General features: G+C 39.1%; 1 long non-coding RNA gene across 1 annotated transcript; it reads right to left on the bottom strand.

Annotated features, from left to right (window-relative positions):
* Positions 1-22135: 22135 nt before the first annotated feature.
* On the bottom strand, positions 22136-22907 carry LOC111076613. Its single transcript, XR_002608060.1, has 3 exons — positions 22863-22907; positions 22296-22513; positions 22136-22236 (listed from the first exon to the last, which is right to left on the bottom strand). It is a non-coding gene; the product is annotated as an uncharacterized LOC111076613 (long non-coding RNA).
* Positions 22908-26658: the final 3751 nt, after the last annotated feature.

Below are 26658 nucleotides of genomic sequence, written 5' to 3'. Positions count from 1 at the left end.
TCTAAGCGCCTGGTCAAAATCAAGATACCGCTTTATAGTTTATAGAGGCAAGTACGCAACTGAATCCTGATTAATTTATAAAAACTATGAAATCAATCCAATCAAATTTTTTTGCGGAACTTTCAATAAAAGTAAAATAAATAAAAATTTCAGTTCAGAAAAGATGCAACTTTCAATGCTAATGCAATCTAAAATAATTGACTCACTGTGTGACAGTGTTTTTGTACTTTACGAGAGACAAACACTTGGCCTGCTTGAGTAGACCTTATGAACACATTTATAAACTGCAATATACCCCAAAACCCCTCATAAAAATTCAGAACTATTCTGTTTTGGTGACTTTTTGGACCCGCAATTCAAAACAGTGACACAAGCTGTCACAAAACCACTCTGAAATAAAGGCGACCTCAATCCACTATCAATGGGAAATCATAAATAATTTCAAAATGAGACAACTCAAACCGAAAAACAATTCAAAACCTCATTGGGCTAGAAAAATAGAGTGCTTAAGTGTAGAAACCCAAGGTTAAATCATTGGGATGGTTAAGTGGGATTAGTTAAGGGTTCTCTAAGTATTTCGAAGCATCAAAAATTAATGCAAAAATAAATATAAATAATAAAGTAATACACCGTTAAATAATCCAAAAAACAACACCATTAATAAACTGAATGAGCGAAGGACGTCGAGGACAGCGAAGCACGAAGGACTCGCCAACACAAAATGAAATATTGGCAAATAAAACGATTTTGACGCTGAATTTTAAAACAAGTGGCACGTACCAGAGAGAGAGAGCCCCGCTGATGGTCCTCGTTCGCGTCCGACCCCTGGACCAGGACTCAAATTCAAAATCGCATTTATTATACTTACATTCCAAGTTTTTGGCCCCAACCCAACCCGCACCGCTCCGTACGTTTGTCAAATATTTATTCTTTGGATTGGATCGCAGGATTTACTTATTAGCATGCGCATGCCACAGCCCCAAAAAGGTCCTGGTCCCGAGGCCGGGTTTGCTAGTCCTTAGTTCTTGGGCCGCCGCTAACGAATGACGACAACAACATGAACAGCGAAGAAGGGACTCAATAAAGGAAACGGAAATAGGATAAAGAGCAAGTGAAATGCAGGTGGGCCTTCCCGAAGTGTGAAGTGTTAGTATGGAGTGGCGTAAAGTGGAGTGGAAATGGAGTGTCCTCTAGGCAACTTGTAAATCGTCCTGACGCACTGACCAAAATCAATTGTGAACGGACTAGCAGTCATATTGTAAAGTTGCAGGAGAAGTACCAATTACACTAGTCAACACGACATTTAGGCTGTGGCCCAAATGCAGCTATTAATCCGACCCAGAAACTTTGTATCTACAGCTAAACGTCTGGTCAGCTTTTCAGAACTGCAAAGTTCTATGCTACCAGATATAAGATACTTAAGTTATGTGAAAAATAAAAGCACTACCCCTGAAAAAAACAATGAAAAAATACCAAATTTTAATAATTCTTTTAAAAAAAATAAACCATAAACAAAACGAGAATGAACGTGTGAGTCGCTTCTGGAGACGCGACTCTACTTATACCCGTACTCAGTATATGCTGACATTTTTGAGCATATGATTTTTTAGAATTTTAGAATTAAAAATAAAGTTTTACATTTTACATTTTTTTTGCTACATCTGTTATCCACATCTACATCTACAATGTATATTTTACATCTAACATGTAGATTATAGATGTACCATTTATATTCTACATCTCCTCCGCTAGGGGTTGCTCGCGCACTGAACGCGGCAGAGTGTGCGAGCGAGAAAGAGAATGAGTGGTGGGTCTCTGGCTGAAGTAGGCGGGGGAACCAACAGAAAATTAATTTCTTCATTCTGGCTCTGCTCCGCTCTGATTCATATTCGGCAATCTGGTAGATATGGTCATTCTCTACGATACTGCGTTTTTAGTTTTATCGTATCTTTAAAATTGTGCCTGCCACAGATTTTCGTCCTTTGTGGTGGCGGAAGAGGGCGGGGCGAAATTTTAAAATACACTTGTAGCAGTGTGATATCACATGAGTCTGGAAACCAAATTTGTTTGCCCTAGCTCTGAGGTCGGAAACGTTTCCTTCTCTGCGTTGCACACATCCACTTTTACCACAAATACAATATTAACTCTTTTTTGAGTACGGGTATAATAATAAATTGCTACAAATCCCGAAAACTATTTTAAATCCCGAAATCTATCAGAAAAAGTAATTTTGGTCTACAGCTGAAAGAAAAAGTTAAATTTTGTTGAGTAGTGTTATGAATTAGCTGAAATGGCGAAATTTGTGAGTATCAGAGAGAAATTTAAGAAAAGGAAATACAAAGGAAGAGAAGCAGCAAAAAGATGGAGCTCAAAGAAGAAGAAGCAAGAGTATATGCGAAAAGCAGAAGGGCAAAGAAGAAGCACCAGAAGCAAACGACTACGGGTCCTAGCAAGTAGCAGCTCATCATCAACCAGTGGAACTTCCAAAACGGTGCCGCTATGCTGTCATTTCTTCTACCGCCTCATTCAAAATATTCGCAGCCGTGTCCTCGGTTATTCAGTCGATGCTTATTTAATTATGGAACCATCTATGCACATTTTTGATGGCGCTTTGATTTTACGCTTTTTGAACATTTTTTCCAGAGCCCCTCCCATTTACTCCAGTGGCCGCCTTGTCATCCTCCAACTGACAAGGGAAATCTTCTATACATTCATATATATATATATTTTTTTTTTCCAAAAACAGAGTTTTGCATAGCGATTTTCGATTTAGTATTTGGTTTGTTAATTTCATTGTTTTTCGCATAGTGCTCGGTGGCAAATAAAACAAAAAGTACTACCCGACACGATGTTTCCTTAAGGACTTAAGTACAAACTTTTTCTGAAAGATTTGGGGCTTAGAAATTGCTTGATGATAATTTTTTTTTCTATGTCAGAAAATGTTAAAAATGTTTAATCCTGTACTCAAAAACAGTAAAGGGGTACATTGTATTTGTGGTAAAAGCAGCGCAGAGAAGGTAACGTTTCCGACCCGATTCGATAGAGCCATGTCTGTCTGTCCGTCCGTCTGTCCGTCCGTCCGTCTTGTTGAGCGCCTGGATCTCAGAGACTATAAGAGCTAGGGCAAACAAATTTGGTTTCCAGACTCATGTGATATCACACTGCTACAAGTTTTTTTTTAATTTCGCCCCGCCCCCTTCCGGCCAACAAAGGACGAAAATCTGTGGCAGGCACAATTTTCAAAATACGATAAAACTAAAAACGCAGTAGCGAAGAGAATGCCCATATCTACCAGATTGCCGAATCAGATCGGATCATAATTATAGCCAGAATGAAGAAATTAGTTTTCAGTTGCTTCCCCCGCCTCCTTCAGCCTGAGACACGCTACTCATTATCTTTCTCGCTCGCACACTCTGCCGCGTTCATTGCGCGAGCACACTCTAGCGGAGGAGATGTAGAATCTAAATGGTACATTTTATTTAAGCTGTAAACCAAAATGACTTTTCTGATAGATTTCGGGACTTAACATTTTATTAGTACTTTATTTTTTTTTTACGGTGTCATTTTTTTTAAAAGAATTTTATTTAATTTTTTTTTACGGTGTCATTTTTTTTTTAAAGAATTTTTAAAGTCTGGTAGTTTTTTTCATGGTTTTTTTCAGAGGTAGTGCTTCTATTTTTCACATAACTTAAGTATCTTATATCTGGTTGCATAGAACTTTGCAGTTCTGAAAAGCTGCAGCTTAAATTCCAACCCAGATATTTTGTATGTGCAGCTTCATGCCTGAAAGATATTAAGCTTTCAAATTCAAATTTCATAATTTTCTGCGGTATTTTTTCCCGAAATTTTGACTTTAAAAACTCGGGAAAAGTGGAAAGAAAAATAATTCTTCGCATGCATTTTTAGTTTTAAATAGACGCATTAATTAGGGTCGTTCAAGGTATTGTTCATTAAAATCTGTGGATAAACGGTGGAACTAAAATTCGTTAACCAAACCTCAAAAGTGAAAATAAAAACTACACCATAAAAAAAAACCATAATTCGTTAAAAATTTTTAAACCCCGAAATTTATAAGAAAACGTCATTTTGGGCCACAGCCTAATTGTCGTGTTGACTAGTGTTATCTATATTTTAGATGTATAATATACATTGTAGATGTAGATACCAGATTTAGCAAAAAAATATAAGATGTAAAATTTTTTTTAAATTCTAAAATTCTAAAAAATCATAAGCCCAAATATGTATATACTGACTGAGTACTGGTATAAGTAGAGTCACGTCCCCAGACATATGTACATCTAGATATGTACAGTGTGGGCTTCCCCACATGCTATGGTGGCATTGGCGTCTGAAACAACGAAAAGTTGCTGGTCATTCGGGCTGGCTTCCGCCACCAGATTCCTTAGTTCTTCCGATGAAGCATCACATGCTGGGCCGCTTCGTTGGGTGCCAGGCTACCAGCATGCAGCACCTTCCAGACTGCCGTTGGTACATCCGGGTTCTGCCTCCGAAGAATTTTAATTTAATGTAGATTCTACATCTTCCCCGCGAAAGTTCGCGCACAGCACAGGCTGAGTGGAAAAGAGAAAAAGTAGCGTCTGCTGCTCTTTCTGTTTTCTCGTATCTTCTATCGTATCTTCAAAATTGTGGATGCCACAGATTTTCGTTCTTTGTGGGGGCGAAAGGGTGCGGGCGAAATTTTGAAATACACTTGTGGCAGTGTGATGTCACATAAGTCTGGAAACAAAATTTGGTTGCTCTTTCTCTTATAGTCTCTGAGAACTAGGCGCTCATCGGGACGGATGGACGAACGGACAGACAGACATGGTTATATCGACTCGGCTATTGATGCTGATCAAGAATATTTTTACTTCATGGCGTTGGAAACGTTTCTTTCTCTGCGTTGCACACATCCACTATTACCACAAATCTAATATACCCCTTTACTCTACTAGTACGGGTATAAAAAGATAATATATAGTATTCTATAGTTCTGATCAAATAGGTTATTAGGTGGAATGTGTAAGCCGAGTGCAAGAATTCACATTAGAACATAACTTGCTGTCGTGGTTCCTTGTGTCACAGTCAGAGAACTGACTGAGTGCCAGGTCTGAAAGTAGAGTAAAAATAGAAAAAATGATGACGCCCCTTTTAAATTTATTTGCCAATTTGATCCAGGTCCATATCCCACCTCTATATGTTGTCCATGTAACATTCATAAATGAAATAAATAAATAAATAAATAGCTATAGCCAAAAAACTTCAACAAAAACTTCAACTTCGTTTTAAATACCAAAAAAAATAAAAGTGAAAGACTGAAATGAAAATTCGGCTAACGAGCGACAGGCAAATTCATTCATTTAAAAATTGACAACTCAATGGATTTTCGGCTCCTTCTAGGCATATTTTTTGATTTTTTCTTTTACCAAACCCTGACAGTCATACATACACACACCATGATTGACACAATGGCTCAGGTAATTCTCAATCAAACGTCAATCAACGGCGGTTAAGTCGTTCGAGATTGTCAAAGAGAAAATTCTGACATGGCTCTGTCTCTTGGTTCCCCACAAACAAAATTAAACTAACCAAATGCCTGCTGTGGCAATTTGTTAAAGCTGTTTTCAGCGGATATCACGTACGTTTTTTTTTTCTTGGTTTTTCCCACATCTTACTAAGCGCAACCACATCGCTTCAAGACGATTTGACACGGTGATTGATCCGCTCACTAATACAAAAAATGGAAAGTCGTAGCTAAGTCCTTCCCATCTCATGTCTTTTCCTCTTTAGTTTTTATACCCGTACTCAAAAAAGAGTTAAGGGGTATATTAGATTTGTGGTAAAAGTGGATGTGTGCAACGCAGAGAAGGAAACGTTTCCGACCCCATAAAGTATATATATTATTGATCAGCATCAATAGCCGAGTCGATATAGCCATGTCCGTCTGTCCGTCCGTCCGTCCGTCTGTCCGTCTTGTTGAGCGCCTAGATCTCAGAGACTATAAGAGCTAGGGCAACCAAATTTGGTTTCCACACTCATGTGATATCACACTGCTACAAGTGTATTTCAAAATTTTGCCCCGCCCCCACAAAGGACGAAAATCTGTGGCAGGCACATTTTTAAAGATACGATAAAACTAAAAACGCAGTATCGTAGAGAATGCCCATACCTACCAGACTGCCGAATCTGAATCAGATCGGATCATAATTATAGCCAGAATGAAGAAATTAATTTTCAGTTGCTTCCCCTGTCCACCCTCCATCAAACAACAACGCAACTCATTTTCCTTCTCGCTCGCACACTCTGCCGCGTTCAGTGCGCGAGCAACCCCTAGCGGAGGAGATGTAGAATATGAATGGAACATGTACAATCTACATGTTAGATGTAGAATAGACATTGTATATGTAGATATCAGATGTAGCAAAAAAATGTAAAATGTAAAATTTTTTTTTTTTTTTAATTCTATAAAATCATAAGCTCAAAAATGTATATACTGACTGAGTACGGGTATAAGTAGAGTCGTGTCCGCAGAAACGACTCACACGTTCCTTCTCGTTTAAAAATGAGTAGGAGTACCCAGTAATTTCTTAGACATTTAACAAATTTACAACTTCAGGGAGCGACGCGGTTATTAGAGTCAATACAATTATGATTATTAGATATTAGATGGACTGTTATATCATCTCTCTGCCATAGGAACCGACCGACTGTGCGTTTAACACGTGAAATAAGCTTGCAAACATAATCTCAAACGTATTTATGTGAATTATAATGACTAATTCTAATTAGTGAAAAATCGGATTTACGGATTGGAATACTCTGCATTAAATTTATTTTAGTTGCATTGCTGCTTTCAAATGGCAGTCCTCCAAAATAATAAATGTAATAAAACCATTTTACATAAAAAATTCGATTTTAAAATAATGTGCCTGTTTGATTCCTGCCAGTACACTCAACTTCTAATAATTTTAAATTAAAATATCGACTGAATTAAAGACAATACTTCATCGATGTTTACGAGTAGAACCCGACTTAACCTGTACGAAAATTATCAATAATTTGATCGCTTCGAAAGCTTCGCATGGTTTTCACTACTTGTGAGATTAAATGATCGATTTACATTGCCTGAGCAGTATGTGGTTTTCAGTTCACATATCAACTAAAGCTACAAACACCTAGCCTCAATCTAAAGCAATTGACGATGGAAATGCGGATGAAGTCTCGCTCTGCGGTACTACTCTGCCTTGATTTTGGCTTAACGCAAATTCAACCTCATGCCTATTTTTCAGCAATCGAATGTGTCGTGGCATGGGTAAGAGGGTGTGTTTGTTATTCGTGACACGACACACAGTGAGGCCTCCGCCGAAAAGAGGTGGATAGTTTTAATATCTGATAAAGAGCATCTGATAAAGAACTTTCCAAGGATTTCAAAAATGTAAATTTCAAGAAAATGGGTTTTTTAGTTAAAGGATATATATGAGCGTTCAAAGTTTAAATGCTCAACTTTGAACGCTCATATATATCCTTTAACTAAAAAACCCATTTTCTTGAAATTTACATTTTTGAAATCCTTGGAAAGTTCTTTATCAGATGCTCAACTTTGAACGCTCATATATATCCTTTAACTAAAAAACCCATTTTCTTGAAATTTACATTTTTGAAATCCTTGGAAAGTTCTTTATCAGATGCGTGAACAGCATTTATTCAATTTGTACGCACCTTTCAGGTAAAATAAAAAGTAAACTATGGCATGTATGATTATTGTTCTACACGTACTCGAAGAGTTAAGGGGTATATTAGATTTGTGGTAAAAGATGATGTGTGCAACGCAGAGAAGGAAACGTTGCCGTGCCCATATATTCTTGATCAGCATCAATAGCCGAGTCGATATGGCCATGTCTGTCTGTCCATCCCGATGAGCGCCTAGATCTTAAAGACTATAAAAGCATCAATAACCGAGTCGATATTGCCATGTATGTCTGTCCGCCCCGATGAGCGCCTAGATCTCAAAGACTATAAAATCAAGAGCAGACTCCAGACTCAAGTGATATCACACTGTTACAAGTCAATTTCGAAATGTTGAAAATCTGTGGCATCCATAATTGTGAAAATACGAGTAAACCAAAAACGCAGTATCGTAGAGAATGACCATATCTAACGATGGCCAAGAGCGATACGTGTTGCAAACTAAAAAACTCTTTTTTGAGTACGGGTATAAAAAAAAACAGCGCTGGCGGAGGTATGTATGACCAAAATATAATTTTAAAAAAAGAACTAATTTTATTTTTTGTAAATTCCAATTAAGTACAAACTTTATAAAAAATTATTGTGAAATTAACCATTACAAGTTCTTTATCGACAAAAAAATAAATAAAAATTTATCATTTTATGTAGGAAAATATGTACTAGCAACAAGTTTCAACTTTTGACTATTTATTGAAAAGCTTCCATACCATATACAGAAGGTTGAGCCAAAAAATTTTTTTTTAAATTTAAATGGGACACCCCTTAATTTTGTTATCTTGGGTTTGATAGTAATATTAAAGTTCTTATTTTTATTTAAAAACATTTTTTAAGAGATTGATACCGAATTTTATAACAAATTTTAGGCAAGAAAATTTAGCTGAGTGAATTAGATACTTCAGTGAAATCTATTGCATATATATGTATATATATTGATAACATTAATATCGTTATTGGCAGTAAAAAACCTGCACAAGTTTTTGCGACTAGTTAACTAAAAAACATGTTTAATCGCTATTTTTTCACATAACTCTAGTATCTTACATCTGTTTGTAACTTTGCTATTTTGAAAAGATAATTAAAACAGCTAGAAGTTAAGCCCAAACACTTTGTGATTTCAGCTTACCGTCTGGGAAATATAAAGCATTGAAATGCAAAAAATTATGATTTTTGTGCGGTATTTTTTACAAAATTTTGACTTTAAAAACTCAGGAAAAGTCTCCTTTTTTGCGTTTTAGGGGCGGTATTTCCTCTGAAGGACGAGCAGGAAGGGTAAAGCCGAAACCAGATTGTTTCGGGTAAGCTATTTTCATGTGTTTCCCAATTCCAGTTTTCTTTACTGAACAAAAGAAACATTCGGCGCCGTGAATATCAGTTTTTTTCCACATCATTGGACTACCAAATTTAAATTGTTTTCTAAAAAAAATTGTAAGAAAAAAAATAATGTTTAGTATTTTGGGTAAAGTTAATAGTTTGTGGATTAGAGTTACTTACTTTTCGTCGTAATCATATGCTGTTAAATTCAATCTACACATTTGACATATACAGCTTTGTGCCCACTCTTCAACAAAACTTTCGGGTTTGATTTTAAAGTTATCTTCATACTGTTTTTGGAGATTTTCGGTAAAAGCGATTTTTATTTCGTTGATCATCATGTACTTACCACATATGTAGCAAAATGTGTCTGCTTGGAAAGCACATGAAAATGATCGGCCAGAGGTATCCATGAGAATTGATTTTAATTAATTGGAATATAAAGGAAACATTTGACCTGAATAGGTATCCTACCTCAGATAACGAAAAAAGTAACTGTCAACAACATTTCATACCAAAGGAACGCGATCAGGTACCAAATGTACAACCCTTTTTCGTTTGCTTTGTTCCCAATTGGCAGTTGGGCCCGCAACCTTCCAAAAGGTATTTTTTGTTAAATTTTTTCATTTTTTAGGTTTGGTTAACGAATTTTAGTTCCAAAGTCTCTCTATAGATTTTAATGAGCGATACGAGCTTAAACGATGCCAAATTAATGCACCTATACACAAAAAATAGAGGACACAGGATATAATCTTTTTTCGATTTTTCCAGAGTTTTTAAAGTCAACATTTCGTAAAAAATACCGCACAAAAATCATCATTTTTGCATTTCAATGTTTTATATTTCCCAGACGGTAAACTGAAATCAAAAATTGTTTGGGCTTAGCTTCTACCTGTTTTAAATATCTTTTCAAAATAGCAAAGTCTTTATAACCAGACGTAATATACTAGAGTTATGTTAAAAAAAGAAGCGCTACCTCTGAACAAAGTTTAAAAAAAATACCAGACTTCAAAAATACTTCTAAAACGAGAAGGAACGTGTGAGTCGCTTCTGGGGACGCGACTCTACTTATACCCGTACTCAGTCAGCATATACATTTTTGAGCATATAATTATTTAGAATTAAAAAAAAAAAAAACAACATTTTACATTTTTTTGCTACATCTGTTATCTACATATACTATGTATATTCTACATCTAACATGTATATTCTACATGTACCATTTAGATTCTACATCTCCTCCGCTAGGGGTTGCTCGCGCACTGAACGCGGCAGAGTGTGCGAGCGAGAAGGAAAATGAGTAGCGTTGTCGTTTGCCGGAGGTTGGGCAGGGGAAGCAACTGAAAATTAATTTCGTCATTCTGTCTATAATTATGATCCGATCTTGTTCAGATTTGGCAATCTGGTAGATATGGGCATTATCTACGATACTGCGTTTTTAGTTTTATAGTATCTTTAAAATTGTGCCTGCCACAGATTTTCGTCCTTTGTGGGGGCGGAAGGGGGCAGGGCGAAATTCTGAAATACACTTGTAGCAGTGTGATATCACATAAGTCTGGAAACTAAATATGGTTTCGCTAGCTCTTATAGTCTCTGAGATCCAGGCGCTCATCGAGACGGACAGACGGACAGACGGACGGACGGACGGACAGACAGACATGGCTATATCGACTCGGCTATTGATGCTGATCAAGAATATATATACTTTATGGGGTCGGAAACGTTTCCTTCTCTGCGTTACACACATCCACTTTTACCACAAATCTAATATACCCCTTAACTCTTTTTTGAGTACGGGTATAAAAAGAGTTTGGTCTGACCGACGCGTCGATCGCGACGTCGACGTCATATTCTATTCGTCTGTTGCAGCGGCAGAGAAAAAATCCTGAATGACGCGTAGTTGACATTTGTCATCGCTCACTTCTGGTACTGCAGGGAAGTAACGTATTTGACTTCGTGTCTGTGTTTTCGCACACAAACGCACCAAACAAATGTGTGCGCTGTGTGCCGACCACTCTAAATGGTACATGTATAATCTACATGTTAGATGTAGAATATACATAATACATGTATATGTAGATAACAGATGTAGCAAAAAAAATATACAATATAAAATTATTTTTTTGTAATTCTAAAATTCTAAAAAATCATATGCTTAAAAATGTATATGCTGACTGAGTACGGGTATGACGTTTTGTTTGAAATCAACTCAATTTTATTTTTATTAAAGTGATAATTAGTTACTATTTAGGTTACATATATGATATTATTGTTCTTAAGATTTATTTAAAAGTAATGCTAAGTTATGTAAAGTTAAATTATATAAAATATAAGGATAATTAATGATATTCCGAGTTGGGTTTTTTTGTAATTCGCTCCGCGATCCCCACCAAGGCGGCCATCAATAGCACGTTCGGACGGCTTGGATAGGTGGAAACCAGCACCACGTTGTGCACTAATTCACCAAACGAGCTTCCACAGATCTCCAGATTGTTAGACTTCAGGTGAATAGGATGCAACGGCACCTCAGGCGTCCGATTGAAGTGTCGTTGAAGCATGCGTTGGATTTCGGTCAGCTCCCTCTGGATGCGTCCTTGAGGCTCCCCTGGGCCGGCGTAGTCCTCATTTATTGGTGGAAATACATGATTCTCCCAAGCATGGGGTTGAAACGTGTAATTATACGTCTGGTCCAGCACGGTATCGACGACGTTATGCTCCACCAGGTTCTTCCGCAAGTGGGTCACGTCCCACAGCACTGGGTATGCATGCGAGGCCTGCATGTAGGCCAAGAGGTTGGCAGGGCACCTGTTCGAGATCACTGCCAGTAATCTGGCCGAGAATCCCTTCCTCGATCTTCGATAGCACCGTTTGAACGCCCTCGTAGATGACCTGGCTTCCCAACACGTCCGTATCCACCGAAACCGTCTTCAAGTATAGGAAATGGAAGTTTCCTCCTTTTAAGTTGAAGGCGGCAACGACCAGCACCTTCCAACGGTAAAAGTGGAATCGGGGGTAGGGCAGATGCGGGATATGAATCTCGTCAAATACAACAACGAATTCTTCGTCGTTGTCGAAATGGTCCAAGTTGCCGGAAAGGTCCACAACTCCAAGTCTCAGATGCGGCGATCGCAAGACCTGGTATTCGGCTTCCAGAATTGCTTCAGGGTTCACGTTGGGACGGTGCGGTCCGAAAATTCCTATAGCGTCCATAGTGGGTTTGTATCAACACTGATCAGCCTTCATTTGATGTCCAGTTTATATACTTTTTCGGCGTTCAGGAAATTGCACAAAATTACACAACTACCTACTACGGGACACGGGACTGGACTTTCCAAAGTAACCCTTTCACTACCTGCCCATGGGTAGGATGCCGGTATTTCCCTAGGAAAGGACACAAGGGTGGACAACCTTTTGAGTCGGATTTTTAAAGAGCCGCCACTCAAATTTGATGTCATGCATTAGGTATCTAAGAATCTATTAGGTGTATTGCATGTGGTTCAATCACAAAATAAATTATTTTCTTTACATTTGTTTACGTCGACGTACATGCATACACATGCATACGCGCTTTTTTTTTGCCTTCTTTGCCTATCCCATCCTTCTCATTCCTCTTTTGTAAGCGAGCGCGGCAAACAAAAATAAACAATTGTTGATTTGATTTAGCACTTTCAATGCATCGATGCATCGATGTTTTTAAATTTTTTGGAAACATCGATGTTTTTGCAAGCTAAGTAAGTTTCATCGATGTTTATTTTGAAAACATCGAAAAACATCGATGTCCACGAACATCGATGTTTCTCCACCTCTAATTGAAATGCTCGGCATTTAACTTTTAACTCTTTAAAACACTGCTTTATTTCACTTCTTGCCAGTGTTGCCAAGTCCCAAGAACAGCTGTGTAAAATTTCGCTAATTCAGCCGGACAATCGTGAAGAAAAATAAATAAACAAGCAAATGTAATACAAAATCATGAATTTAGCTCAATAATCAGGTCTTACGAATAAATATTAAAATTTTACAAGAATTTTGTTAGCCGATTATATTTACGACGTCGCGATAGTATGCTATGCTTATGCATCGTAGGCGTGAATGCTTTGACTTCAATTTTGTTTATATGAAGAAGAACTTTGATCTGAAGCTGCATTTTTGTCCATTTGTTGGCCACTTTCTATAGACAATACTCAAAGTGAAAAAAAACCAAGATACTGAGGAAATTGTATAATATTTTCAGTTCACCGATATTCATAGCAACCAACCAGCGGAAAATTCGGCTCAAACTAATAGCCTTTTTACACTGGGCGCGTCTGCTATCGATATCGGCATAGACGCAATGAAGCAGAAAAGGCGTTTACATTGGAAGACGTGCGTCTTGAATTTGGATTTGGGTGTTTGATGACAAGGAAAGATACACAAATTTTTGAAAATCAACAGAATTAAGCAAGACGTCAGGAAAATGGACGAAAAAGAATTGATTCTCATATTTAAATATTATTTTCAGACATTTCATTGTAGAGTTTGTGGGAGTTCTTCTTCAAATTATGAAAACCACCGAAGTTCGTCTCCAGCAGTGTCTTAATGGCATCAGGGGGTCAGAAAAATTTCATATGATAATAATACAATCAGCTTCAAGTATTTTATTTAATGACTTTATGTATATTTTCACCTTTTTGCACAATCATACATTTTTAGCGCCAAAATTTGATTTTTGATCTACAATTTTTTGTTGTTATTAGTGGTGATAGTTGCGCTGATAGGCAGAAAATACCAAAAATGAGCAAAATCAATCGAATATACCGAATAGACGCACATGAATCAGACACTGACGCAACTTTTTGCCACCACTAGGGCCCTATGCTTAACCTATGTAAAAAAAACTGCGTCTTCGCCAAGACGCAAAGAAGCATGACGCAGCCCCAGTGTAAACGGCCTATAACCATACAGTATATAGATGTGCCAGGTCATACAACGAAAGGGGCGCAGCTGAGCTTGCAGCGAACGTTCCCAGATCTTCGGCTCTGGGAATGGCCGCGTTCGGCTCTGGGAATGGCCGCGTTCGGCTCATGACGTCACACGAGCCGACTGGCAGCAAGCATGCATGTGTTGTGTACGTGTACACTCCACTCGACTTTTCTTGAGATTTCAGTTTACGTAAATGTGTGTGTGTCATGTATTCACACATACTGTGCTTGTATGTGGGTTCTACAATTTTTGGCCGCTTGAATTGGTTTTTCGTTTTGTTTTGAGGGCTGATGTGATGTAGCGACCTATTCAAAGCCGGATCAACCCTCAACCGGGCCCTGGGCAACCATCAATCTGGGGCCCTCCATTTTTCACATCAAATTTGAGTGGCGGCTCTTTAAAAATCCGACTCAAAAGGTTGTCCACCCTTGTGTCTTTTCCTAGGGAAATACCGGCATCCTACCCATGGGCAGGTAGTGAAAGGGTTACTTTGGAAAGTCCAGTCCCGTGTCCCGTAGTAGGTAGTTGTGTAATTTTGTGCAATTCCTGAACGCCGAAAAAGTATATAAACTGGACATCAAATGAAGGCTGATCAGTGTTGATACAAACCCACTATGGACGCTATAGGAATTTTCGGACCGCACCGTCCCAACGTGAACCCTGAAGCAATTCTGGAAGCCGAATACCAGGTCTTGCGATCGCCGCATCTGAGACTTGGAGTTGTGGACCTTTCCGGCAACTTGGACCATTTCGACAACGACGAAGAATTCGTTGTTGTATTTGACGAGATTCATATCCCGCATCTGCCCTACCCCCGATTCCACTTTTACCGTTGGAAGGTGCTGGTCGTTGCCGCCTTCAACTTAAAAGGAGGAAACTTCCATTTCCTATACTTGAAGACGGTTTCGGTGGATACGGACGTGTTGGGAAGCCAGGTCATCTACGAGGGCGTTCAAACGGTGCTATCGAAGATCGAGGAACGGGGATTCTCGGCCAGATTACTGGCAGTGATCTCGAACAGGTGCCCTGCCAACCTCTTGGCCTACATGCAGGCCTCGCATGCATACCCAGTGCTGTGGGACGTGACCCACTTGCGGAAGAACCTGGTGGAGCATTACGTCGTCGATACCGTGCTGGACCAGACGTATAATTACACGTTTCAACCCCATGCTTGGGAGAATCATGTATTTCCACCAATAAATGAGGACTACGCCGGCCCAGGGGAGCCTCAAGGACGCATCCAGAGGGAGCTGACCGAAATCCAACGCATGCTTCAACGACACTTCAATCGGACGCCTGAGGTGCCGTTGCATCCTATTCACCTGAAGTCTAACAATCTGGAGATCTGTGGAAGCTCGTTTGGTGAATTGGTGCACAACGTGGTGCTGGTTTCCACCTATCCAAGCCGTCCGAACGTGCTATTGATGGCCGCCTTGGTGGGGATCGCGGAGCGAATTACAAAAAAACCCAACTCGGAATATCATTAATTATCCTTATATTTTATATAATTTAACTTTACATAACTTAGCATTACTTTTAAATAAATCTTAAGAACAATAATATCATATATGTAACCTAAATAGTAACTAATTATCACTTTAATAAAAATAAAATTGAGTTGATTTCAAACAAAACGTCATACCCGTACTCAGTCAGCATATACATTTTTGAGCTTATGATTTTTTAGAGTTTTAGAAAAAAAAAAAATGTTACATTTTACATTTTTTTGCTACATCTGATATCTACATCTACATATACAATGTATATTTTACATCTAACATGTATATTGTACATGTACCATTTAGATTCTACATCATCTCCGCTAGGGGTTGCTCGCGCACTGAACGCGGCAGAGTGTGCGAGCGAGAAAGAGAATCAGTAGCGTCAGCAGCGGTGGCGAAGGAGAGGGAACCAACAGAAAATTAATTTCTTCATTCTGGCTATAATTATGATTATGATAATTATGATATGATAATTAATTATGATATGATAATCATATCAACAAGACGGACAGACAGACATGGCTCTATCGACTCGGCTATTGATGCTGATCAAGAATATATATACTTTATGGGGTCGGAAACGTTTCCTTCTTTGCGTTACATACATCCACTTTTATCACAAATACAACATACATATGTACCCCTCTTAACTCTTTTTGAGTACGGGTATAAAAAATTAATAATTAATGCGTCTATCTAGAACTAAAAATGCATGCCAAGAATTATTTTTTTTTCGATTTTTCCTAAGTTTTTAAAGTCAAAATTTCGGAAAATATACCGCAAATAAAGATGAAATTTGAATTTGAAACTTAATATCTTCGAGGCGTTAAGCTGCAGCTACAAATTGTCGCGGTCGGATTTATAGCTGCATTTGTCAGCTTTGCAGAACTGCTAAGTTGTATGCAACCAAATATAATATACTTCAGCTATGTGGAAAATAGAAGCAGTACCTCTAAAAACGCATTAAAAAATACCAGATTTTTAAAAATTCTTTTAAAAAAATTTAAACTTAAAAAAAAACTATAATTCGTTAACAAAATTTAAACAATCTATCAGAAAAAGTTATTTTGGGCCACAGCGTAAATGTCGTGTTGAGAATTATTTTCAGTGACTTAGAGAAATTTTAAAACATTACACTTCTTGCTTTCATGGTGACAAGCTGCTTTATAATCTCATCAATATTAAGTTTCTCTGTAATACAATGACAAGATGCTGCATGAGCGAGCGAAGAACCGGTTCTATGTATGGCGTGGCTTATCGCTACGTCCCATGTACTGAACAGAGGAGGGAGCGCGCGAGCTTTCAGTTCTCTTTTCGGCTATGCTTCGTTTTTGACCGCGAACCCGCTGCCCGTCGGCTTCGTCTGTGCATGCATGTGCATGCATTTCGCACAGTGGGGCCCTCGGCCATTTCAGCTTGCTAAATTAATAAGCGAATAAGTGTTCACCCTGAAACAATTTTCAACTTTAAGTGCTTACATCTCATATTCTCTGGAAAATTCTCTTTTAGATTCGTATTTTTATTTTATCCAGAGCGCTCATAAAATATTTTTACCTGTGCAAGCCCTTTTTGGCTGTGCCGCGCCATAGACTACTTTAGCATTGACGAAGCCAGTAGCATTTCAGAGCCCAAAAGATGAGTGAAAAAATAGCCCCGCGCGCCCGTACCGAAAAGCATTAAACGAAAATTGAACGAGCATTTTGCTCGTCCTGCAACAACTTGGTATTGTATAGCAGAGGTCGGCAGCGTCGTATGCACTGCAGTGCAGTACGGGTAGCGTGAGCCACAGGGACGCGGACCGGCCGCCGGGGGTTTACTTACCGGGCGGAGCAGTAAGGCGGGCTAGGGCCCGTGCAGGTCCGGGCAGTGTCAGTAAGGCCCAGGTGGGGGGTTTAAATAATGTTTTAAGTATAATTTTGGTTTTCCCAGAACCTTTTAGTTTTTTGGCGAGAGGGGGGATCAACGAGCAGGGTAATATAGACACCAGGGGCACATCAGAAACACGAACAGCCGGGCCACACGAACAACGGAAGCCAGGGGGCATAGGAAAAAATTTCGGGCAGCGCAGTCGGCACACGTACAGCGTAAAGACTTCGTGTGGTTTCGTTATTCTGCCTGATGACGTAGCGGCAGAGAAAAATCTGCTCTGCTGACGTCGCTGCAGAGAAACATGCTTCGGACTAGAGGTGGGCGCGGGCCTCTTTTTTGAGGCCCGGCCCGGCCCGAGCACGAAATGAAATTTTTAGGCCCGAATAGGCCCGGCCTGGTCATATTTAACAAGAGGCCCGGCCCGGCCCGGGCCCGGCCCGATACTTCCAACAATTATCAACTGCATAAAAATACACATATAGACATATTAGTTTTTATTTCTTAAATCTAAATAAGTTACATGTTTTTATAAAGAAATATTAGTTTATCTAAATTAGCGCTTGTTAGCCTGGTCCTCCTATCATTTAAAATATTTCCTGATGTGGAAAAAACGCGCTCACTCGTTGCTGAGCTAGCAGGAATGGCTAATATTTTTTTAGCCAAAATTTGTAGTAAATTAAGGTTTTTGGCATTTTTCCAAAAATCTAAAATGTTTTCTGCAGAAACAGGAGTGGACAAGTATTGCTCTATTTCGACATCTATGGTGCTCTTTTCCAGTTTTCTATTTTTAGCATAGTTTGAATCTAAAAATTCCGAAAATTCATGATCAATTTGGTTGGTTGTAGCCTGTTTGGGAGATTTTGAAACTAAAATCTCACCATTGATCTCGGAGAGCATTGTTTTTATAGTGGATAAAACGTTCTCCCTTTTCTCATCCGATAAAAAATTCATTTGTTTGAATGGAGGATTCAAAAATAGGCCCACTAGGTGAGCCATTGAGGGAACGAACCGCTTCAGCAAAGACTGCATAGTTTTAGCTTTTAACTCTTTCATTAACTCTGAGTCAATAACGTCGGTTAAGCAAATTTGCTGAAGCTTTTCGGACCACAATGGAAAAAGGTGCATAGTGGGTTCCTTATCAGAGCTTAATTTTTCAGAGCATTCTTTAAATTGTTTTAAAAAACACAATAGGGGATTAAGTAATCCGAAATTTAACTTAGCTATGCGGTGAAGCTCGTTTTTTTCTATCAAAAGCGATTTAATTTCATTTTGGACTTCATTAATGCTATCGAGCATAATGAACGTCGAATTCCAACGGGTTTTAATTTCCTGCTTTAAGGTTTTTGATAGCTTGTTATTAAGCTCGGAGTGCTTAAAATATTTAACAAGTTTTTTTGAACTGTCTATTAAATCAGAAATTTCAGGGAGTGGATTTTTTTCAATTACGTCTTCCATAACTAAATTTAAGTTATGGCAAGAACAGGACAATCTTTTATATTGTTTAAAAGCAGCTACAACGTTTGCACCGTTGTCTGTGACAAACACAGATGTTGTTAATTTGTGTGCTACATTAAATTCTTCAAGTATATGACTAACGTGACTCAAAATATTGACGCCAGTCTTTTTGTCTTCTAAAAACTCTCTTACCCCTAAAAGCGCAACTTTCAGTTGAAAGGTTTCATTTAAATAATGTCCGCTCAGGGAAATGAAACTCCTTTGAGTGTGTTCATCAGTCCACATATCTGTTGTGAATGCCAAGTCCTGATCTGCCACGTCTGTTATGATTCGCTCCTTTATTTTGTTATATTCTTCAATCATAACTCTGGTGCTAAGAACCTTTCTCGATGCGACCAGGTCTTGGTAGCTGTGGTTCCCAAATTCTGCACCTAAGCTAATGAGAGCCTGGGCATAATCACGGAAGCCTCTCCCTACGAATATACCGAGAAAAAAGGATATGAAGAGTCATATACACACAGACATATTAAACTTACCATCAGTCACACTGAATGGCTGTAAATCCTTAGCCACTAGAGCAAGCTGCTTACGCGTCAGGTTTTCCATAACATGTTTTGGTATATTTTTTATCGTAAACGCCATGATTGTGGGTTGTTGTAATAAAAGTGATGCTTGGCGCACACATTTGTGGCGGGTTAATGTCCCAGTTCCTTGTTTGCTTTGATATGCCAACACAGTTTTGCAGTCCACGCAACAAACAAAATCAACAATATCAGTTTCGAACTTGATCAATCTAAATTTTTTCCAAACGTCGCTTCTACCGTCTTCTTTGGTCAACAATTTCACAGTTTCATTTTTACTGTGCACAGCGTTTTGAATTTTTTCCCTCGACATTGTTGAAAATATGCTTGCTGGACGAAACGAAGAAGACAAGTAGTGTGACCGCGGAATAATCGATCAAACATACAGTCCGATCCTCAGAAATATACAAAAATATACCGTCCAATCCTTATAAATATACCGAAATATACCGTCAGACCCTCAGATATATTCGGAATATACCTTCTCTCCTTTTCAAAATATACCATAAATATACCTCTTCGGGCCTAGCGGGCTTTTAGCTAACGCACGAAGCCCGCACGACTTCGTGCCAAACTCTATTTGAGGCACGAAGCCCGCAGTTTTCATGACGAGGCCCGCGGGACACGAAGCCCGGCCCGGCCCGCGCCCACCTCTACTTCGGACTATGCACAAACGGCTTCATATTCTGCCCGCTTGCCTCAGCGGCAGAGAAGCATTCGTGTGCCCTATGCACAATTCTTCGGCTTTCGCAGCGGCAAAGAATAAACCCTGCAGTACGGGTAAGCGATGTGTAAGCAACCACACATCGATGGCAACGTCATGCAGCTCGATGACATAAGCGATGACCTGCCATACGATGGGCTGTTTACTTTAACAAAGGGATGTCCTAGGAGCATAATCGATGACATAGTAAGCGAGAATTAGCCGAAAGTCAGGCCTTAATAAGCGATGAATTTCCCTTAAAAAGTAAGGCCCTAATAAGTGATGTATTTAAGTAAAAAATTTGATTTTTTGATGAAAAAGGCATGGGTAAATTCTGTTTTAAAATATTAAATTTCTTTTATTTATTGTTTTCTTATACAAATGTATACATATTCACATTTTTGTGCTGTTTGTTCTTTTTTCCAAAGAACCTTTTTAGTTTTTATGATTTTCTCATGCTCAACTGAATCGCCTTTAAAACAAGATGGGTTAAATAAAATATTTTTCAATTTGTTAACAATGCTCTCAGTAGATCAGCAGTGCATTTGCGCCAAAAACAAAACACTCGCCAAGATATGTACCTGTTCCACTCAAGATTCGCAAGAACCACTGGGGTTTTTTTTTTTTTGTTTCGTTGTTGGAAATGAAAAATTTCGTCCAAAACGCATTTAATTTCGTAATATCACATTTTCTTCAACGCACAATAGACTATTTTTAATTAAATTAAACACTGCACTTACCTGATAATAATTTTGCCCAAAATAAACAAAACCTGCGTCTCACTTTTCACCGCACAATTCTAACAACGTTGTCGACGCCGACGGAACCGAATTCTGTTACGGCACGAGTCGTAACAGAAAGAAACAAAGAAAAACGAGAAGGAACGTGTGAGTCGCTTCTGGGGACGCGACTCTACTTATACCCGTACTCAGTCAGTATATACATTTTTGAGATTATAATTTTTTTGAATTTTAGAAAAAAAAAAATTACATTTTTTTGCTACATCTGTTATCTACATCTACATATACTATGTATATTCTACATCTAACATGTATATTAAACATGTACCATTTAGATTCTACATCTCCTCCGCTAGGGGTTGCTCGCGCACTGAACGCGGCAGAGTGTGCGAGCGAGAAGGAAAATGAGTTGCGTTATTGTGTTCAGGAGGGGGCAGGGGAAGGAACAGAAAATTAATTTCTTCATTCTGGCTATGATTATTATCCGATCTGATTCAGATTCGGCAATCTGGTAGATATGGTCATTCTCTACGATACTGCGTTTTTAGTTTTATCGTATCTTTAAAATTGTGCCTGCCACAGATTTTCGTCCTTTGTGGGGGCGGAAGGGGGCGGGACGAAATTTTGAAATACACTTGTAGCAGTGTGATATCACATGAGTCTGGAAACCAAATTTGGTTACCCTAACTCTTATAGTCTCTGAGATCCAGGCGCTCAACAAGACGGACAGACGGACAGACGGACGGACGGACGGACGGACAGACAGACATGGCTATATCGATTCGGCTATTGATGCTGATCAAGAATATATATACTTTATGGGGTCGGAAACGTTTCCTTCTCTGCGTTACACACATCCACTTTTACCACAAATCTAATATACCCCTTAACTCTTTTTTGAGTACGGGTATAAAAAGAGTTTGGTCTGACCGACGCGTCGATCGCGACGTCGACGTCATATTCTATTCGTCTGTTGCAGCGGCAGAGAAAAAATCCTGAATGACGCGTAGTTGACATTTGTCATCGCTCACTTCTGGTACTGCAGGGTACGGTACGCCACAAACCCACACACATGAAAATACACAGCGACAGTCACGGCTAGATATATATGTACATATATGTACATACATGCCCGTACACACGGCCACATTGAGTTGGAGAAATTTTTGCATATATGCATACTAGTATATATGTGTATGTATACATGATTCGGTTTATTAGACTCGTACAAAAGCACACAATATGCCTGTCTGCTGTGGGGCTGTGGGGTACGGGTTGTGCCCTTCCCTTAACAGGCATAACAGGCAGACAGTACCCCATCTCTCTGTCTCGCCTTCTCTCGCTCATTCTGTCTATGCCTCTGTGTGTTTCTGTGGGTAAATTCAATTACAATATTTGCGCTGATATCTCCGTTTGTTTTTTTGCTCACTTCTTTTGTTCGAGTATTCATATTTATTGTACGGAATTTTAAATGGCTATATTTACATTGCTAATTTCCACACACAGGCTCGTGAGCAGAACTTTCAATAGTATATGTGGGGCGCATTTGGCGGAGCAACGTTTTGCATTCGGCAGTTGCACAATTGCTGACCAATTAATTGACAAAGTTCATTGTAGGCTCCCTTTTTTGTGGGTCAGCTCAGTCTGCTAGAAGATTGGAGAGGCAGAGAGGAAATATAAATAATTTCTGGCCGCTAAACGCGAACGTTCAATATTTAAACATGGTTTCGTGGCTTTCCGAGGAGTGTTTTTGTTTGGGCCTTCCAATGTGGTCCGCTTGAGCTTGTCTCATTGAAATAGTTTGTCCAATGCATTAGTGTATCGACTAGTGTTTATGTATGTGTGTCTAGTTGGGTGGGTGTGTTATGGCTTGTATGTGGCATGTGACTGTCAATTTGTGTGACTGCTGCTGTATTTGCATCACAATTTAAATTACCCAAAAATGGTTAGGATTATCTGAAAGCGTTTTGGAAACGGTTTGTTTCTTTTTCCATACCATTATTTAGTACTGTCGTATTTTTTCCCCAGGCAGCAATTAAGGTCTAGTCTGAAATTAAAGAAAATTCATTGATAGTTTGACAACATATAAATAAAAAACGAACGTGTGTGTCGCTTCTGTGGACGCGACTCTACTTTTATACCCGTACTCAGTCAGTATATAAATTTGTGAGCTTATGATACATATATGTAGAATATTTAAAAATTTTACATTTTATATTTTTTTTCTATATCTGTCATCTACATCTACTATGCATATTCTACATCTCCTCCGCTAGAGGGTGCTCGCGTACATAGCGAGGCAGAGTGTGCGAGTGAGAAAGAGAATGAGTAGCGGGTCTCTGGCAGGTGTGGCAGAGGAAGCAACTGAAAATTAATTTCTTCACTTTGGCTACATATGATCCGATCTGATTCAGATTCGGCAATCTGGTAGATATGGTTATTCTCTACGATACTGCGCTTTCAGTTTTATAGTATCTTTAAAATTGTGGCTGCCACAGATTTCCTTTTTAAAGGACTTTGCCTACATTTGCGGGAGGAAAGGTTAGGTTTGGTTTGGTTTGGTTATCCCGAACGGCCCTCACGGGGCCACGCATAGGCCGGTATAGCCGATGTTATATGTATGGATGTTCTTGAGTGTTTTACGCGGTTTCGAAGTCCGTGAGGATCGAGTAGATTTTCGCAAAAGCAAGAAGTTCCCTTGGCGTTCTCCTGGATGCATCTTCCAGCGATGCCAGCCCCGGGCCGCCAAGGTATTTGTATCTTGCCCATGAGAGAGCCGGGCACTTGCAGATAAGATGTTCCAGGGTTTCGATAGCCCCAGATTCATGACATTTCCTGCAGTTGCCACTGTTGGTGATGCCTAGTTTGACTGCATGTGCTGCAGCCAGGCAGTGACCTGTAGCACCCTACAGTCCTTCCGTATTTGGTGCAATAGGTAGTGGCTGAGTTTCCGCCTCTCTAGATCGCTTTGAAGCGTTCTGAGGGAGACAGGCACGTTCTCAATCCTGTCGTTCGCCAGCCCGACGCCAGAACGTCTGCTGTCTCGTTACCTTCGATGCCCTGGTAGCTGGGAACCCAATAAACCCGCACTGACTTTGTCGTGCTTAGGAAATCTAATGACCGCTTGCCAGAACATTTTTGGAACTGACCCCTGACGACTGCATGGATCTTATCGCCGCCTGGCTGTCTACGAACAGGCTTACCACATCATGTGGGCGATCCGTACATTGAGCAACCTCCGCCGCTTTCCGTATGGCGAAGACTTCCGCCTGAAATATGTTGCATTGGCTCGGTAGCTTATAGGACAGCCTTATTTCAGGGTCTTTACAGTATATTCCCGCTCCTACTCCTCCTTCTATCTTGGAGCAGTCTGTGTATATGTTTAGGTGTTCAGTCTGAACCCGACTCTCTTTTCAGTCGTCGGGTCCCATGAGTGATGTTATTTTGACGTCCAGGCAAGTTCGGGGGATCATGTAGTCAGATATACTGATCATGTCTCGGCGTATTGAACTGTGCCCGAATCCTTGCAGCGACATTTTGCCTGATGCGACTAGGCGTGGTGCTGCCTTACCTGCAATCAGTTGAACTTGGATGTCCAGGGGATCGATTCCGAGTATTGTTTCGAGTGCTTTTGTTGGGGTTGACCTCAGCGCCCCAGTGATGCAGATCAGTGCCGCTGAGTTCTCTCCATGAGCTTGTTGTAAGTCTTCTTTTCTATAGCCTGCCACCACACTAAGACTCCATACAGCAGGGTCAGTCGCACTACCGAAATGTAGATCCAGTGCATTAGTGCAGGTGATAGGCCCCATGTGCTGCTAAGCATCTTCTTGGATGCATATAGCGCAATGGTGGCCTTCTTCACCCTTTCCAATACATTGGGTCTCCATGCCAGCTTGCTTTCCAGTACTATGCCGAGGTATTTCACTTGTGTTTTTGGGTTCAGCCTGGTTCTGTCGATTTTCGGGGGGATCCATACCGGCACCTTGTATCTCTTGGTAAAGAGGATGAGCTCCGTCTTGTCCGCGTTGATACTGAGTCCTACTTTTCCGCCCACTTACACTGACGAGCAAAACTGTACCACGATGTCAGTAGTCTCACTTCAACGGTCTGTATCTTCTGTTCTCTTTTATGCATGCTGAAGATCTTAATCTTGTTTTGTTGGTGATTAAGTCTACTATGTTTTCTGAAAATTTTTTTAGTAATGTGTTTACATCCCTTTTGATTTTTCGAGTTCCTTAATGCGATTTGGCATACTTTGGGTTTATCGTTGCACAAATTCAGGGGGTATAGAGTACCAAACGTCCTTTGTCCTCTCCCAGAGCTGCCTCATTCCAGTTGGAGGGATCGCATATTTCGCCAGCTGCGATTTGACATGGCTCCATAAATTTTCAATTGGGTTCATGTCTGGAGATTGTGGTGGCCACTTCATACATTGAATTTTTTACCAATTTTTTACCAAAATACCAATACATTTTTCGGCAGCAAGACCCATGTTCCCGATCGCATCTGGTAGATTCTGTTGCAGAATGTTTAAATACTGCTCTTTTCGCATTATGCCGTCAATTAAAATCAAAGGACCAACTCTATTTTTATGTATACAGCCCCAAACCATGATTGAGCCACAACCGTGCTTAACGGTTTGCCGCACAGTACTTGGGGACTGGATTTTGGGATCTCTAGTCCAATACCAGGAGTGTCTGACTCAAAACGATTAATTTTTGTTTTATCTGAACCATATAAACTTATCCCACAGTCCAGTCACCAGTCACAAAAACCAACTTAAAGTCAGCGTCAAGCACGGTGGCGGTTCAATTATGGTTTGGGGGTGTTTTTATAAAAATGGAGTTGGTCCCTTGGTGTTAATTGATGGAATAGTATGAAAGGAACAATATTTAAGCATTCTGCAACAGAATCTTCCAGAATATGGGTCTTGGTGGTGAAAAATGCATTTTTCAGCTAGAAAATGACGCAAAACACACGTCCCTTTTGGTCAAAAATTGGGTGTCATGGCAAAAATTTAAGTCCATGAAGTATTCACCATAATCTCCCGATATAAATCTTATTTTAAAATGTATGGAACCATCTAAAATCGCAGCTGCTGAAATATGCGGTCTCTCCAAGTGCAATGATGGAGTTGTGGGAGAGGAAAAGGATGTATGTTACACTGATAGAAAAAAGGCATAGTAAAAATAATTACAATCATATTTGAATTTAAAATGCCATTTTTAAATACAAACAAAGTAAAATTTAATATTATTATGACTTGATTTCAAAATTTTTCTTTAAAAATCCAAAGGAAAAACTTTTTATTTTAAATATTCCATATTAAATGAAATCAAATAATTTTTGTATTTATTTTAGCTATGTTTATATTATTTTACGTCCCTCGAATTGCCAACTGGTTCCAGCTGCTGCCGCCTTGAATACACAGTAAAATTATCTTAGCGCAGGGGCATAATCACAACCAATGCAGTTCTACTCATGTTGCGATTATTTCTAGTTGAAAACTTTAACCAATTCACACCATGAGGACTTTAAATGTAATTTGCGTACGCAAAATAATAACCAATTAGTTAAAAATGAATATAAATATAAATATGAAACATATTAGATTTAAATATTAACCATGTTAAATTTAAATATGAAGCATATTAAAATTAAATATGAAACATATTAAATTTGAATATGAAAAATATTAAATTTAAATATGAAACATACTAAATTTAAATATGAAACATATTAAATTTAAATATGAAATATATTAAATTTAAATATTTCTATATTAATATCAA

This window comes from Drosophila obscura, unplaced genomic scaffold (assembly GCF_018151105.1).
Source record: "Drosophila obscura isolate BZ-5 IFL unplaced genomic scaffold, ASM1815110v1 contig_189, whole genome shotgun sequence".
NCBI classification, from domain to species: Eukaryota; Metazoa; Arthropoda; class Insecta; order Diptera; family Drosophilidae; genus Drosophila; species Drosophila obscura.
Note: the sequence above shows the minus strand (reverse complement) of the source record. Positions and strands in the feature narration are given on the sequence as shown.